Genomic DNA, 17192 nt, shown 5'->3' with positions numbered 1-17192 from the left:
CTTCGCTCAGCTCCACAGCCCACAAGCAGCTCCTGCCATCCACAAACTGCTCCGCGTCGAACTGCTTCACCAGCCAGTCCGCAAGGCACTCCAGCCGTCCCGCAAACTGCTCCACAATATATCTTCAGGCTCCCCCACTACTTAACACAACACTCAGTGATTGCAGCTCTTAGGTGAATTCAGCTTGTAGTAGGGGAGCCCCAGTGCTGGTGCACGATTAGCCCAAAGTGAGCTCAGCAGCCTATAACTAGACTGCTAATGAAATCAAAATTAGCTCTGATATTCCACAGTGGAGAGAGGAGAAAGTGCAATTAGCATGTAAGGCCCTCACCAAGGGGCCCATACCACCAAGTATTAATACTTGTCCCCAGCCTCTCTCCATTCACACAGTTTTGGAACCCATGACCCTTGCCTAGCGAGTGCTACTTAGTTGATGGTGAATCCCTCCATCATAACAAAAGGCCACATACAGTTCCAAACACAGTTCCCATAATCAGGGTAATAACAATTTATTCTTCCTGCCCCAATAACAGAGACACTGGGGATCCCACAGCAGCCAAAGTGACCATTTGGGCAGCTATGGTCTCATTCTAGGCGTGGTGGGTGTGCCTATGCAAATGAGATCGGCCCCTGAAGTTCTTTTCCACAACTTGCCACACCTCACCACCAGATGTCAGGGTGGAGCTCATCCTGACACTGCTTACATCCTCCCCCCAGCCGAGACTTTGTCGTCCCGACAAATCACACTCCCTTTATACCAACTCATTGGTTTCCTCCAAAGGGCCTCAGGAAGCCCACTTTAGCTTCCACAAGCCTGTGTGCTAAATGTATTGGCTCCTCACTAGTCACCCCAGGTGCATCATAAGTTAACTGTTTCACTGGTCTTATCACCCTGTCTCGTCTATTGAGAATCTCTGTTGCCGAGGTAGGGGGAACATCCTCTTGAGTGACGGATGGAGAGGCTTCCCTAGAGGGTCCCTCGGCTACTGGCGTAGGCCCCTGCACTCCTAGTTCTAACGCTGGAGGGTCCAAGGTGCCTAGGACATCCTCTACCTGTCTGTCCCCATTGTCCAATAACCTGTGTGTGTCATCAAAGGGGGGTCTCATCAGCAGCACCGGGGTATCAGAAAGGGGCCTAAATAGTTCCGCCATTGGGTTTAGGGCGGAAGAGGGAAAACTCTCGTTTGGTTCAGCTGATCGAGACTGAAATCTTGTCTCCATTGCAGGATACACCAGGGTTGTGTCTTCCTCCTCAGACTCACTCTCAGATGTGCAGAATAGGGGTAAGTTAGCTGCAGGGGGCCCACTGTCTGTGTTGGATGGCGGCTTTGGTCTAGCACCTCTGTTCTGCCCGGCTGCCCTGCCGTGGCCCATCTCATAAGGGGTGCTTACCAATTCCCCCACAGGGAGGAAAAGGTTTCTATGCACCGTCTTTATTTGCCCTGGACCGTCTTCAGGTTTGATCTTGTAGACCGGCAGATCTCCCAGCTTTTCCATCACCAGGTAAGGTATTGCCTTCCATTGGTCAGCTATCTTGTGTTTGCCAGCAATACCCAAATTTCGCAGCAGGACTCTGTTCCCCGGCTGGAGCTCCTGCGAACGCACTCTAGCATCATATCGATGTTTGTTGCGGTCTGCGTTCTTCTGAGCCGCAGCGGTAGCTAAGTGATAAGCATCCTGCAGCTTTTCTCTTAGTCGGGATACATATTGCTGATGAGTTTCATAGCTATCTCCATCCTCTGATACACCAAAGCACAAGTCTATGGGTAATCTTGGTTCTCGCCCAAACATCAAGAGATATGGGGTGACTCCCGTAGCATCGTTCTTTGTGGCATTGTAGGCATGCACCAGAAATGCGACATGCTGGCTCCAGGTTGCCTTCTGCTCTGGTCGCAAAGTTCCCAACATATCTAATAGGGTTCGATTGAACCTCTCTGGCTGAGGATCACCTTGGGGGTGATAAGGCGTTGTCCTAGACTTTTTAATTCCTGCTATCTTCAGCACCTCCTTCAGAAGGTGACTCTCAAAATCCCGCCCCTGATCAGAGTGTATCCGAGCCGAGAATCCATAGACTGAGAAATATTTGTCCCACAATACTTGAGCAACGGTGGTGGCCCTCTGATCACGTGTGGGATATGCTTGTGCATACCGTGTAAAATGGTCAGTCACTACTAGAATGTTTCCAACATTCCTCTTGTCTACCTCTACAGACAAGAAATCAATGCATACCAACTCCAAAGGTTTGTTGCTGGTGATGTTCTTGAGATATGCAGCCCTCGTGGGCAGAGTTTTCCTTTGAACACATCGAGCGCAAGTCTCACATTTCCTGCGAACATCTTCAGCCATTCGGGGCCAATAGAACCTACTACAAATAAGTTCCAGGGTCCTCTCCATCCCTAAATGCCCAAAGTCATCATGCAGGGCACTCATGGCCAGGGCTCTGTACTTTTTTGGCAGTACTAGTTGTGCTCGTTGTTTTTGTAAAGGGTCAGTGGTCATTCGGTGTAGCACTCCCTGAATCAGTTTTAGTTTGGTCCATTCTCTCAATAGTAGTTTACCCTCCGGGTTAGGTGGGACAACCGCAGCTGGGCTTCGCCCCTCCCTTTTGGCAAGTAGTGTATCACGAATGTCAATATCTTGCCGCTGGGCTTCTTGCCAGTCAGCCGCATTGAGCATGGGCAAAGGAGATTGGTCTAATGCAATATAGTTCACTGAAGCAGAAGGCATGCATTCAGGGGGCAGGCCCAAAGCTTCTGCAACACATTCCTGAAGGCCCTCACGGGCCTCTGGCTCTCGGCGACTCACACTGCAAATAGCTCTCACTCCATCTGTGGGTATCACAGCAACTTCTGGAGCCTGCAGACGCCTGGACAATGCATCTGCATCTACATTGCTTCTCCCTGATCGGTACTGAATGCTGAACTCATAGCCAGCCAAGGCGGCCACCCATCTCTGCCCTGTAGCATCCAGCTTAGCACTTGTTAACACATAAGTCAGTGGATTGTTGTCTGTCCACACCTGGAACTGAGCACCATACAAGTAGTCTCGAAATTTCTCAGTGATGGCCCATTTCAAGGCCAAAAATTCCAGCTTGTTGGTGGGATAGCGAGTTTCACTATCAGACAATTCTTCTGCTACCGATGTGGTCAGGATGGACACAGTGCTGCCAAGTGCCGTAATGAAGAAAACCCCTCCTTAGTGTATGGAAAGCTGAGGATCAGTTGGGAGAGATCCGGTAACTGCCAGAGGGTCTGGGGACGGGGACCCCCCAGGTCTGCAGGATTTGAAGATTCCCCCAGAAAAGACTGTCCAGCTGGGATCCCTGCAGGACTGATAGGGCCTCGAGCAGAGGTCACGGTGAGGATCGAAGGGGTGGAGTGTAAAGCAGTGCTTGACACTGGATCTCAAGTGACTATTATATTTCAGCCATTCTACCAACAGATGCTTAGGCACCTGCCTATACAGCCACTGACTGGCCTTGGCCTGTGTGGCCTCAGCATGGATGAATACCCCTACCAAGGGTATGTCATAGTGCACCTGGAATTCCCAGAGGAGGTTGCTGGGGTAAGAGAAGAGGTAGACACAGCTGCCCTAATATGCCCTGACCCTAAAGGGACTTTTGATGTGTCTGTGCTGATAGGGACCAACTCCAGTCTCTTCAAGGTACTCGTGGATTACTGCAGAAGGCGGGCTGGGGACCAATACCTGAATACCCTGATGATCCATACGCTTTGTGCTGAAGCCTATAGGAAAATTGAGAGCGCTAAAAGGGACACATCTGAGCTACCACTTGGGGCACTGAAGTACGCGGGCACGACCCCCTTAGTAGTGCCTGCAAGGACGGAGCAAGAAGTGCTTGTCATGAGTACCTGTCTGAAAGGCAGTAAAGGGACGTTAGCAATGATAGAGCAGCCGATGGGAGGAGAGCTCCCTGAAGGAGTGCTGGTCCCCAGTGGAGTCATAACCCACCTGCTGAAGCCCAGGAAAGGGTGACTATACTGATTGCTAATGAAACGAGTCGTGATGTTGTTGTGAAGCAAGGACAAAAGATAGCAGACCTCTTTGAGCCTGAGTCGATTGTAAAACCCCAGTGTGAAACTCAAGTTCCGACAATAGACCCAGCAAAGTTTGACTTTGGAGATTCACCAGTGTCCAAGGACTGGAAAGATCGCCTGAGGAAGAAACTTTGTGAAAGATCCAAGGTCTTCTCACTGCATGAGTGGGATGTGGGATGTGCAAAAGGAGTAGAGCACAATATCAGACTACATGACTCTCGACCTTTCAGGGAGAGATCTAGGAAGATTGCTCTCTCTCTGAGATGGAAGATGTGCGACATCATCTTCAGGAGCTGGCTGCGAATGGAATCATTACAGAGTCCCGCAGCCCATACGCCTCACCCATTGTGGTAGTCCGCAAAAAGAATGGGAAAATCCGGATGTGTATTGACTACCGCACCCTAAACAGCCGTACTGTGGTCGACCAGTACACTATGCCTCGAGTGCAAGACGCCTTAGACTGTTTGCTGGGAAGCCAGTGGTTCTCTGTGTTGGATCTTCGAAGTGGATACTACCATAGAATCATAGAATATCAGGGTTGGAAGGGACCCCAGAAGGTCATCTAGTCCAACCCCCTGCTCAAAGCAGGACCAATTCCCAGTTAAATCATCCCAGCCAGGGCTTTGTCAAGCCTGACCTTAAAAACCTCTAAGGAAGGAGATTCTACCACCTCCCTAGGTAACGCATTCCAGTGTTTCACCACCCTCATAGTGAAAAAGTTTTTCCTAATATCCAATCTAAACCTCCCCCACTGCAACTTGAGACCATTACTCCTCGTTCTGTCATCTGCTACCATTGAGAACAGTCTAGAGCCATCCTCTTTGGAACCCCCTTTCAGGTAGTTGAAAGCAGCTATCAAATCCCCCCTCATTCTTCTCTTCTGCAGGCTAAACAATCCCAGCTCCCTCAGCCTCTCCTCATAACTCATGTGTTCCAGACCCCTAATCATTTTTGTTGCCCTTCGCTGGACTCTCTCCAATTTATCCACATCCTTCTTGAAGTGTGGGGCCCAAAACTGGACACAGTACTCCAGATGAGGCCTCACCAATGTCGAATAGAGGGGGACGATCACGTCCCTCGATCTGCTCGCTATGCCCCTACTTATACATCCCAAAATGCCATTGGCCTTCTTGGCAACAAGGGCACACTGTTGATGCATATCCAGCTTCTCGTCCACTGTCACCCCTAGGTCCTTTTCCGCAGAACTGCTGCCTAGCCATTCGGTCCCTAGTCTGTAGCTGTGCATTGGGTTCTTCCGTCCTAAGTGCAGGACCCTGCACTTATCCTTATTGAACCTCATCAGATTTCTTTTGGCCCAATCCTCCAATTTGTCTAGGTCTTTCTGTATCCTATCCCTCTCCTCCAGCGTATCTACCACTCCTCCCAGTTTAGTATCATCCGCAAATTTGCTGAGAGTGCAATCCACACCATCCTCCAGATCATTTATGAAGATATTGAACAAAACCGGCCCCAGGACCGACCCTTGGGGTACTCCACTTGATACCGGCTGCCAACTAGATATGGAGCCATTGATCACTACCCGTTGAGCCCGACAATCTAGCCAGCTTTCTACCCACCTTATAGTGCATTCATCCAGCCCATACTTCCTTAACTTGCTGACAAAAATACTGTGGGAGACTGTGTCAAAAGCTTTGCTAAAGTCAAGAAACAATACATCCACTGCTTTCCCTTCATCCACAGAACCAGTAATCTCATCATAAAAGGCGATTAGATTAGTCAGGCATGACCTTCCCTTGGTGAATCCATGCTGGCTGTTCCTGATCACTTTCCTCTCATGCAAGTGCTTCAGGATTGATTCTTTGAGGACCTGCTCCATGATTTTTCCAGGGACTGAAGTGAGGCTGACTGGCCTGTAGTTCCCAGGATCCTCCTTCTTCCCTTTTTTAAAGATTGGCACTACATTAGCCTTTTTCCAGTCATCCGGGACTTCCCCGGTTCGCCACGAGTTTTCAAAGATAATGGCCAATGGCTCTGCAATCACAGCCGCCAATTCCTTCAGCACTCTCGGATGCAACTCGTCCGGCCCCATGGACTTGTGCACGTCCAGCTTTTCTAAATAGTCCCTAACCACCTCTATCTCCACAGAGGGCTGGCCATCTCTTCCCCATTTTGTGATGCCCAGCGTAGCAGATCCCTCTGGGAGAAGAAGATAAGGAGAAGACAGCCTTCATCTGCCCATTAGGGTTTTATCAGTTCGAACGCATGCCCCAAGGGATTTCTGGAGCACCTGCCACCTTTCAACGTCTCATGGAGAAAGTTGTGGGAGACATGAATTTACTGCAAGTGTTAGTTTATTTGGATGACCTGATTGTGTTTGGAAGAACCTTAGAGGAGCATGAAGAAAGACTTCTTAAAGTGCTTGATAGGTTGGAGGATTATGGTCTGAAGCTTTCAATTGACAAATGCCAGTTCTGCAGAACCTCAGGGAAGTATGTGGGTCACATTGTGTCCCAAAAGGGTGTGAGTACTGATCCTGATAAAATAGAAGCACTCACTACATGGCCACGTCCAAGTAACTACAGAGAAATCAAGACCTTTCTTGGATTTAGTGGCTACTATCGCAGATTTGTGAAAAACTATGCTACGATTGTAAAGCCTCTGAATGATCTTACCAGGGGACATCAGTCCAGCAAGAACAATTCTAAGTCCAAGAATAAGGGGAGGTCCCCAAAGCCTCCTGTGCAGAGACACAATGGCCCCTTTGCACCATTTGGGCCACGGTGGGATGAGAGATGTGAAAGGGCTTTTTGAGAAATCATTACTTGCCTAACTCATGCTCCAGTCCTAGTTTTTGCTGACCCAAGCAAATTGGGGCATACCCTTTTCCCTTTGGTTTTTGAGTCCAGCAACCCCAAATCACCCAAAGTCCCAAAAGTCCAATGCCCCAAAAGTCTCTGTCCCTGGTCAGGGCAGCCCCAGAGTTCGAAAGTTTATCTGCGGAGCTTTACCTCCCAACCTGTGTGGAAATGGGACGGGGGTAAGAGGCACCTTACATGATCTGAAGCTGACCGCCCCATAGCTCCATAGCGGCGCTCCGCTCCGCCAGCCACCCCACGAACTCCTTCGCTCAGCTGCGCTCCGCTCTGCCAGCCACCCCACGAACTCCTTTGCTCAGCTCCACGGCCCACAAGCAGCTCCTGCCATCCACAAACTGCTCCGCATTGAACTGCTTCACCAGCCGGTCCACAGGGCACTCCAGCCGTCCCGCAAACTGCTCCACAATATATCTTCAGGCTCCCCCACTACTTAACACAACACTCAGTGATTGCAGCTCTTAGGTGAATTCAGCTTGTAGTAGGGGAGCCCCAGTGCTGGTGCACGACTAGCCCAAAGTGAGCTCAGCAGCCTATAACTAGACTGCTAATGAAATCAAAATTAGCTCTGATATTCCACAGTGGAGAGAGGAGAAAGTGCAATTAGCATGTAAGGCCCTCACCAAGGGGCCCATACCACCAAGTATTAATACTTGTCCCCAGCCTCTCTCCATTCACACAGTTTTGGAACCCATGACCCTTGCCTAGCGAGTGCTACTTAGTTGATGGTGAATCCCTCCATCATAACAAAAGGCCACATACAGTTCCAAACACAGTTCCCATAATCAGGGTAATAACAATTTATTCTTCCTGCCCCAATAACAGAGACACTGGGGATCCCACAGCAGCCAAAGTGACCATTTGGGCAGCTATGGTCTCATTCTAGGCGTGGTGGGTGTGCCTATGCAAATGAGATCGGCCCCTGAAGTTCTTTTCCACAACTTGCCACACCTCACCACCAGATGTCAGGGTGGAGCTCATCCTGACACTGCTTACGTGGCAGAGGAGCGAGAGGCATGGTGGACTGTCTTCAGGATGTTTGTTTATGACCACGGGGCTCTGAGCTGCTCCCTGGGGAGGACTCCTCTTTCACTGATCTCATAAACAGCCTGTCTGTGCTGCCCACGTGAGCTTGAAGCTAGACTCCACACTGCAGTCAAAACAACCCTGTCCTTGCTCCACTCAGCAGCCCTTCCTGGCTCTGATGGGTCACTGTGACTCACCTGGGCGTGCCTGTGTTTACGGCGGGGGGGGGGGGGGGCTAGGTGCAGAGGCTCAGATAAGGTTACACTGTTCAAGTGAACAGTATTGTTGCCCATCTCCCTAGCCTCTGGCTCCCCACTCGGAGCTGGCTGAGGGTGCTCTGCTAGCTCTTGGCATCCCTGTTCAATGTGCTTTTAAATCAGCACCTGCCAGCCCCTTGCTCAGTTTTGCTCCTTTTCCTTTTTCCTTGCAGTTTATGGCCAATCTTCCTGGTGAACTCAGTGTCCCTCTCGACTTGATGCTTCCAGATATTGGGCACAAACCTGTGCAGACTTTTTTGCTGTCATATTGAACTGTGAGCCTCCAGTTTGCTACTCCCCAGCATGGCCAGTGCAGTGGCAGCCCAGTTTGCCAGCTTCCCCTTCCCATTGGCTAGCTGTGTTCCAGATTAGTCCCCCGACATATCACCTCGTATTTTCCTATGTCCAGTTTCATCTTGTTATGTCGGGAATGTTGACACCATGGAGACAGCATGTGGCAGCTGTATCATAGAATCATAGAATATCAGGGTTGGAAGGGACCTCAGGAGGTCATCTAGTCCAACCCCCTGCTCAAAAGCAGGACCCATACCCAATTAAATCATCCCAGCCAGGGCTTTGTCAAGCCTGACCTAAAAAACTTCTAAGGAAAGAGATTCCACCACCTCCCTAGGCAACGCATTCCAGTGTTTCACCACCCTCCTAGTGAAAAAGTTTTTCCTAATATCCAACCTAAACCTCCCCCACTGCAACTTGAGACCATTACTCCTTGTCCTGTCCTCTTCCACCACTGAGAATAGTCTAGAACCATCCTCTCTGGAGCCACCTCTCAGGTAGTTGAAAGCAGCTATCAAATCCCCCCTCATTCTTCTCTTCTGCAGACTAAACAATCCCAGTTCCCTCAGCCTCTCCTCATAAGTCATGTGTTCCAGACCCCTAATCATTTTTGTTGCCCTTCGCTGGACTCTCTCCAATTTATCCACATCCTTCTTGTAGTGTGGGGCCCAAAACTGGACACAGTACTCCAGATGAGGCCTCACCAATGTCGAATAGAGGGGGACGATCACGTCCCTCGATCTGCTCGCTATGCCCCTACTTATACATCCCAAAATGCCATTGGCCTTCTTGGCAACAAGGGCACACTGTTGATGCATATCCAGCTTCTCGTCCACTGTCACCCCTAGGTCCTTTTCTGCAGAACTGCTGCCTAGCCATTCGGTCCCTAGTCTGTAGCGGTACATGGGATTCTTCCGTCCTAAGTGCAGGACTCTGCACTTGTCCTTGTTGACCCTCATCAGATTTCTTTTGGCCCAATCCTCCAATTTGTCTAGGTCCCTCTGTATCCTATCCCTACCACTCCTCCCAGTTTAGTATCATCCGCAAATTTGCTGAGAGTGCAATCCACACCATCCTCCAGATCATTTATGAAGATATTGAACAAAACCGGCCCCAGGACCGACCCCTGGGGCACTCCACTTGACACCAGCTGCCAGCTAGACATGGAGCCATTGATCACTACCCGTTGAGCCCGACAATCTAGCCAACTTTCTACCCACCTTATAGTGCATTCATCCAGCCAGCCCATACTTCCTTAATTTGCTGAAAAGAATACTGTGGGAGACGGTGTCAAAAGCTTTGCTAAAGTCAAGATACAATACATCCACTGCTTTCCCTTCATCCACAGAACCAGTAATCTCATCATAGAAGGTGATTAGATTAGTCAGGCATGACCTTCCCTTGGTGAATCCATGCTGACTGTTCCTGAAGCACTTACATGAGAGGAAAGTGATCAGGATTGATTCTTTGAGGACCTGCTCCATGATTTTTCTGGGGACTGAAGTGAGGCTTACTGGCCTGTAGTTCCCAGGATCCTCCTTCTTCCCTTTTTTAAAGATAGGCACTACATTAGCCTTTTTCCAGTCATCCGGGACTTCCCCCGTTCGCCACAAGTTTTCAAAGATAATGGCCAATGGCTATGCAATCACAGCTGCCAGTTCCTTTAGCACTCTCGGATGCAATGTATCCGGCCCCATGGACTTGTGCACGTCCAGTTTTTCTAAATAGTCCCTAACCACCTCTTTCTCCACAGAGCGCTGGCCATCTATTCCCCATGTTGTGATGCCGAGCACAGCAGTCTGGGAGCTGACCTTGTTCGTGAAGACAGAGGCAAAAAAAGCATTGAATACATTAGCTTTTTCCACATCCTCCGTCACTAGGTTGCCTCCCTCATTCATTAAGGGGCCCACACTTTCCTTGGCTTTCTTCTTGTTGCCAACATACCTGAAGAAACCCTTCTTGTTACTCTTAACGTCTCTCGCTAGCTGCAGCTCCAGGTGCGATTTGGCCCTCCTAATTTCATTCCTACATGCCCGAGCAATATTTTTATACTCTTCCCTGGTCATATGTCCAACCTTCCACTTCTTGTAAGCTTCTTTTTTATGTTTAAGATCTGCTAGGATTTCACCATTAAGCCAAGCTGGTCACCTGCCATACTTACTATTCTTTTGACACATCGGGATGGTTTGTTCCTGTAACCTCAACAGGGATTCCTTGAAATACAGCCAGCTCTCCTGTAGGCTTGACACAGCTTATACCGGCAGAAGGGGTTGGTCCGTCGGTGTAGGAACATCACCTCCCCAGATAACAGTTGCTACGGCATCAATGGAAGCATTGTTCCATCGACATAGGTGTGTCTACGCTGGAGGTTAGGGCGGCTTAGCTGCGTTGGTTCAGATGTGGATTTTTCCATCTATGAAGCCCAGTTTTGAAGTGTGGTACAGGTCTTCCCGCCCATGCTTCAGATCCCTTTGCATCACCAGCATCCCTTTGTGTAACGTTGGCTGCAAGTCTGCGGTGCTGGTCAGCCCCTCGCTCGCTCCTGCCTGTGGAGGGGTGCTGCTTTTCTGAATGCTGCCCCCATCACGGACCCTGTCAAATGCCACCTGAGAGGTCAGTGCATTGGGAGACACCCACAACAGCTGATATTATCTGTTAATCAAAACAAGGTCCCCCTTCAGATTGCCACTAGTGCATTGAGCAGCTCTGGTCTCAGCACTAACCCCTAGTCTCTCCACGCACTTGTAGCATCTGTCGACCCACAGGAACAGCCATTCCCAATGAGCTTGTGAGTCCCATTCCATCCATGACAGGGCTTTGCTCCCATTGATTTTCCCAGATCCTCTTATCAGGGAATCACCAGCCATTTTTGGAAATCGAATCGGGTCACTTCTGCAAAGTCCCCTTTACTGCAGTTTCCTTATGATTGGTGGACAGTGAGGGGCCGCCCTGCTCTCTGCATGTGTGTGGGGTAAGTGGGACCCCTCGTCCCACCCTAGCCCAAGGGCTGCCCTATTTCATTCTTAAATTCCCAGTCCATCCCTCTGCTCCTCACCAACATGCAATTATCAGCCCTTTCCTCCTGCTCTGTGGGAGTAAGTGGGAGTATGCACCCACACACACCAGGGGGCTGGTTACAGGGGATGGGCAACGGTGGTGTCCCTGACACTGGGCCCAGAGCAGGTAGGTGACAAAGGGGTGGGGAAAGGATCTTGCCAGGTGCTGAGTAGGTGTGAGGGCAAAGTAAGCTGTGCCCGACGAAGGCCTGTAGTTACATACTTCCCCTGGAGCAAGGAGTAGCAGGGGACAAAACAACCCCTTTCTGTGACCTGGTCTGTCCCCGGGACACTTTCTGGGTGAAGAATTCTCCCACTGAGAAATGAACTTTTGTCAATAGCAAAAATGTTCATGGGAAATTCTGGTTTGGATGGAATTTCTGGCTGTTTATATATGTATGTATATATACAAAACAAAACCTTTTTTTCCCATTTACATCTAAATAGAAAATTTTTGTTTCATGTTTAAAATCTGAAAAATGTCAGCTTTTTGGATTTGGGGCTTTATTTCTCCCTTTCTCACCTTTTCTTTCATTCTCTCTTTTTTTCCCCATTGAGGAAGGAGGGTAAAAAACATGTGAAATTGGGAAAAAAAGTCACTTTCTCCCACTTTTTAACTTTTTTCCCCACTTGATCAAGGAGGTGAAGGTTCATCCTGGGGAGTGCGAGGGAGAGGAAGGGTCTTCTCCTCTTTCTCAGTCAACCCAATGTCAATCCAATGGAGTAATGGAGCATCTTAGCAATTAGCCAGAATACTCAGCAACAGACATGCATATTTTAAAATCAGTAATATAAAAAAGCGCAGATTCTCCCCTTCACTTAGATTCAATTTATATTTTTGAAACAGTTCGTAAAACAATATACAAAAATAAAATTATAAAATTTAGGAATAAACGGATCCATTTAGGCCTTAAAGAGCATTAGTTTCACACAATTCTTTTTACTTTTGCTGCTGACACGCAAATAGGGAACTGCCCAGAAACCCAAAGCGTTGTCTCTGCTTAACTGATATTCCAGTTTTCGAGCCAATGAGGCAGTAAGGGTCTAGCTAAATAGTTTCCAATGGCAATAGAAGTAGGTAACGTGGCAAATCTTCAACCTGGCTCTACCTACATAGTGGGTCAGTGCTAGTGACCCTCCATTCTCGATGAACCAACTGCATTGTTTGAAAACAGAGATCTGGGTGGGCCCTCCTCTGCTTGTTATTATTATTCACAATTTCCAAATATTTCTTGAGCCTATGGGCTCAAAGAAGACATATCTGTTGTGTTAACCTCCACCATATGTATCCAATTGTTTGCAAACATCTTCAGCTCAGTGGGAGTTTCCACATTGTCACAGCTCTAGTAACCAGATCCTGGCTCAAATCTCTTCTCCTCATGAGGCAGAGGGGGAATGTGAACCAGGAGACTTCCACATGCTGGGTGAGTGCTCTAACCACTGGGCTGAAGGTTATAAGGGAGATGCTGCTGGCCTGCTTCTCTGCCTCTCCATCCCAGGTATCTTGTGTGGATCAAGTCATCCTTTGAGCACCTACCAGATTGGGCCCATACAAGAGTAAGGCCGAGACACACCTGTTTTCCCATGACTAGTGAATTGCAAGCAGAGATCCCTGACTTAGGGACATATCTCTCAGAGAGGGGTGGGGTTTACCATACATCCTATAATTAGCATCCTCCCCCCTCTCGCTATTCAATGGGTAGCGAGGCAAGGCGTCTAACTTGGGATCACAGCATTTCTGCGATTTTTCTAGGGACCTTAAAGTTACATGTTGCAAAACTCAGCATTGCAATGCCCAAGTCCCTTTATGATTTAGAGTCAGTTAGCTCAGCCTTTCATTTTACCTTGACCCTGGCCATTGTTTGGCCAAGCAGGGCTCTCAAAGAGAGCTGAGTGAATAACTGGTTTTTCTGTTTGGTGGCTGAACTGAAAAATAATTAAAAAAAAAAAAAGTTCATTTCAAACTGAAACTTTTTTTCCTGACTGAAACAGGAAATTGGAAGCATTTCAGGTGAGTCAAACACAGAGTTTCCCATGTCATTTCAAAATGACATTTGCTAAATTAAATGTTGAAATGGTTCCTATAGAAAATGTGAAAAACAAAAGTTTTCAACGTTTGAGGGATTATTTTCCCTCAGGGTTTTTTGTTTGTTTGTTTTGGCTGAAACAATTTGCCACCTTTGACTTAAATTCACAAATCATTTTAGTGCTCTGAAAAATCCAGTCTGGGGGTGAGTTTACTATTCCCCAGATAAAGTTTGCAGGTCTACTCTCAGAAGACAAAGTGACTTAAACTCTATTCCAGCCCTCAGATGTTTTTTCAAAAGATGAGCTCTGTTAACAGAACCAAAACCAGATTTCAAATCAACAAAGACCGCATACACTTGCCACCCTTGGAGGAACCATATTTATAAATCAGATGTGAGACCATAAAGCAATTATCCATGGTTGAGGGACCATTCCTTAAGCTGGCTTGTTCCTCTACCAAAAGGTTTCAGTTCAGAGCCCAGTCCTCTAAACTCCACAGAAGTATCTGGTATGGATTATAAAGACCATATCTAAAAGGCTGATTGGTTGTTAATTCCCTGGGTCATTTCTATCATCTTTTGTATGAAGAGGGAAAATAATACCCAGAGACCATCCTGCAAATAAAACCCTGGTGTTGTTCACATTAGTAAATAACTTTGCTAAAACAGCAGCCCACCAATTAATATTGTCCTTGTAGACTTGTGCTGGGATAAAATCTTCACTCAGAGTTTTATTATTGAAACATTTATACTTCCTCCCTGTAAAGTGTTGACCATTCTGGAAGACTACTCCAGGAAAAGACTATTGGGACAGGCCAGGCCAGAGGGTTAGTAGTTGGGAAATAATTTAAAGAGTATGTTTAGGGACATTACAAACTTCAATATTTACACTGACCCTATCGTTGCCCATTGCCACCAACTTCCAAAATAAAAATGAATTTCTCTCTAGGGCAGCAAGTCCAGATTCCTTCCAAAAGGGCCGTTTGATGATCAATCTTTTTCTTATTTGACAATTGTCTAGACTCTCCTCCCCAAAGATCTCACTTTTGAGTGGAATCTGATGAACGACTATTTCTAACAGACCGTGCCATAATCGGAAGCTGTTTCTTATGAGTGAAGCATCCCAAGTTGTATCAGATACTTTTATTTGTTGGGCGGAGGGCTAGCTCAGTGGGGGCGGAGGGATAGCTCAGTGGTTTGAGCATTGGCCTGCTAAACCCAGGGTTGTGAGTTCAATCCTTGAGGGGGCCATTTAGGGATTTGGGGCAAAAATTGGGGATTGGTCCTGCTTTGAGCAGAGGCTTGGACTAGATGACTTCCTGAGGTCCCTTCCAACCCTGATATTCTATGATTCTATTTTGTACAGGGCAAAAGGCTCCCTTCTTACCAGCCAGCTCATCCTAGAGTTTTGTTAATGTCAGGGATTATTATACAGACCTGCAATGCAGCCTTAAGTTCCAGTAGCTGGCTCTTCAAAACAAACAGGTCATTGGATGCAAGTTTCTCTTTGATTTTGAGCTTCACTAAGCTCAAATTTACAACTGTAAATTCAGGAATGCCTGAACCTATTTCCCCCCATAAAGAGGTGGCAGACAAGCCAAAATTCATCTGAAGAGGTGGGTGATCGCTATCTGGTTTAAAAGCTTTATTTGTTACTTTACAAATAAAAATGGATTGTGATTTAACCTACCCAGTGACCCAAGAGGTGCGTTGAATGTAAACTGGCTCTCCCCAGAATTGCAGCCTCTGGCATTCAACACTTCCAATCAGAATCTACTGACAATTACAGAAAATTCACAACCCTGGTGTGGTGGGGTGTCCACCCCCGACAAAACCTGAAGGGATTAAGGGGGGGCCAGGTTGGCCAATTAACTGCCCAGGCTGCACCTGGAGGAGGAGCCAGGCAACAGGGATTAATTAGAGACCAGGCTCAGGTGGACAGGAACAGCAGGGAGCTGTATAAAGCCCAGGAGCTGAGAGCAGCTGGGGGTGATTCATCTGTACGTCTTAAGCCATAAGGCCTAAAATTGGGCCATTTGGTTGCGCCTGAATACCAGGATATAGGCTGGCTGATTATTTTATGTGGAGCAGAAATTCTCCCTGAATGAATGTTTTTAGGCTGTTTCCCTATAATCTTTACCCCTGTTTGGTTTAGCAGGTTCACAGAGGGGGCCTGAGCAGTAATGTGTCTCTTGAGCTGTTTAGATGTTTTCCCAATTGTGCCACAACTTCTCTCGTCTTCCCCCCCCCCCAACACAACCTTGAAATAAAGTTTATTCAGATTTCTGAATGCGATCCTAGGTGACTATCAAATAGAAGTTGAGAAGTGACTGTGCCTCTGTATGCAGTATTGGCAAAATCACTCCTAGAATAGTGTACCCAGTTCTGGGGTTCACACTTCAAGAAAGATGTGGAAATACTGGAGTGTGTTCAAAGGAGGGGCCACAAAAGCTGTGCAGGGGCTGGAAAGCAACCTCTTCAGCTTAGTGAATAGAAGCTGGTAATTCAGTCATTGTGTCTACGCATTTACACACAGCATAAAAGATCTGAGAGTGGGAGAGCTTTTCAATCCTACAGAAAAAGGCACAAAAAGATCCAATGGTGGGGAGTTGAAGCTAGATAAAACCATCCTTGAAATAATTTCCTAGCAGAAAGGCTGGTTAAACATTGGAACAGCCCACTGCGGTGGTGGTGGACTCACCATTTGCTTAGAGATTAGATATCTTTCTAAAGGATACACTTTAATCCAGGTTCTGGGAGGAAATCTATGGCCTGAGTGGGGAGGCAGGGGAAGAAAGGGGCTGGATGGTCCCTTCTGGCCTTGAAGTCTGTGAATCAATGAATCCCCCTGTGTATTCCATTCCTTCATGGGCCATGGGGAGCACAGGAAGTTCTGCAGTGCCCTCAGCATGCTCATAAACCTTGCAGCTCTGGATTAAGACAAAGACTATAATCAGATCTCATGTTTCAGGGCTTTAGCTGGTTGCCTGCAGGGGTCAGGAAGGATTTTTTCCTCTGATGCACAACTGGCCAGATGTATTCTGGGGATTATTTTCCACTTTCCTCTGATGCATCAGGGATTGGCCAGAGCTGGAGACAGGACATCAAATGGGGCGGGCAAGTGCTCGGAGGTGGTACAGAGAACATTTTCTTAGATGCCTGGCTGTTGAGTCTTGCTCATGTGCTCAGAGTCCAACTGATCTCCAGATTTGGGGTCAGGAAGGAATTTCTGCCCCAGCTCAGATTGGCAGGGACCCTGGAATTTTTTTTGACTTCCTCTGCAGCCTGGGATGTGGATCACCTTGCTAGGACCGTCTGGGCATGTTCCTTGTCATTGCAGCAGCCTTAAGCTCTGGTGGCACTTGGGTCTCCCCTGGTGTCTGCCTGTGGCACACAATAGCATAGTCTCTTGTGGACTGAAATGCTTTAGTCTAACCCAAGTTATCGGGGTCAACCTGGGGGTAACTGGGTGAAATTTAATGGCCTGTGATGTACAGGGGGTCAAACTGGATGATCTAATGGTCCCGTCTGGCCTTAAACTCTATGAAACTATTAAATGCCTTTAAACACCATTTCCTTTAACATCCCTATAGTCAAACAGTGATCAGCATGTGGCCAAGCTCTGCTGATACGCTTGGAGGAT

Source organism: Caretta caretta, chromosome 15 (genome assembly GCF_965140235.1).
Source record: "Caretta caretta isolate rCarCar2 chromosome 15, rCarCar1.hap1, whole genome shotgun sequence".
In the NCBI taxonomy this organism is placed as follows: domain Eukaryota; kingdom Metazoa; phylum Chordata; order Testudines; family Cheloniidae; genus Caretta; species Caretta caretta.
The sequence above is the reverse complement of the archived record's forward strand: the minus strand, read 5'-3'. Positions refer to the sequence as shown.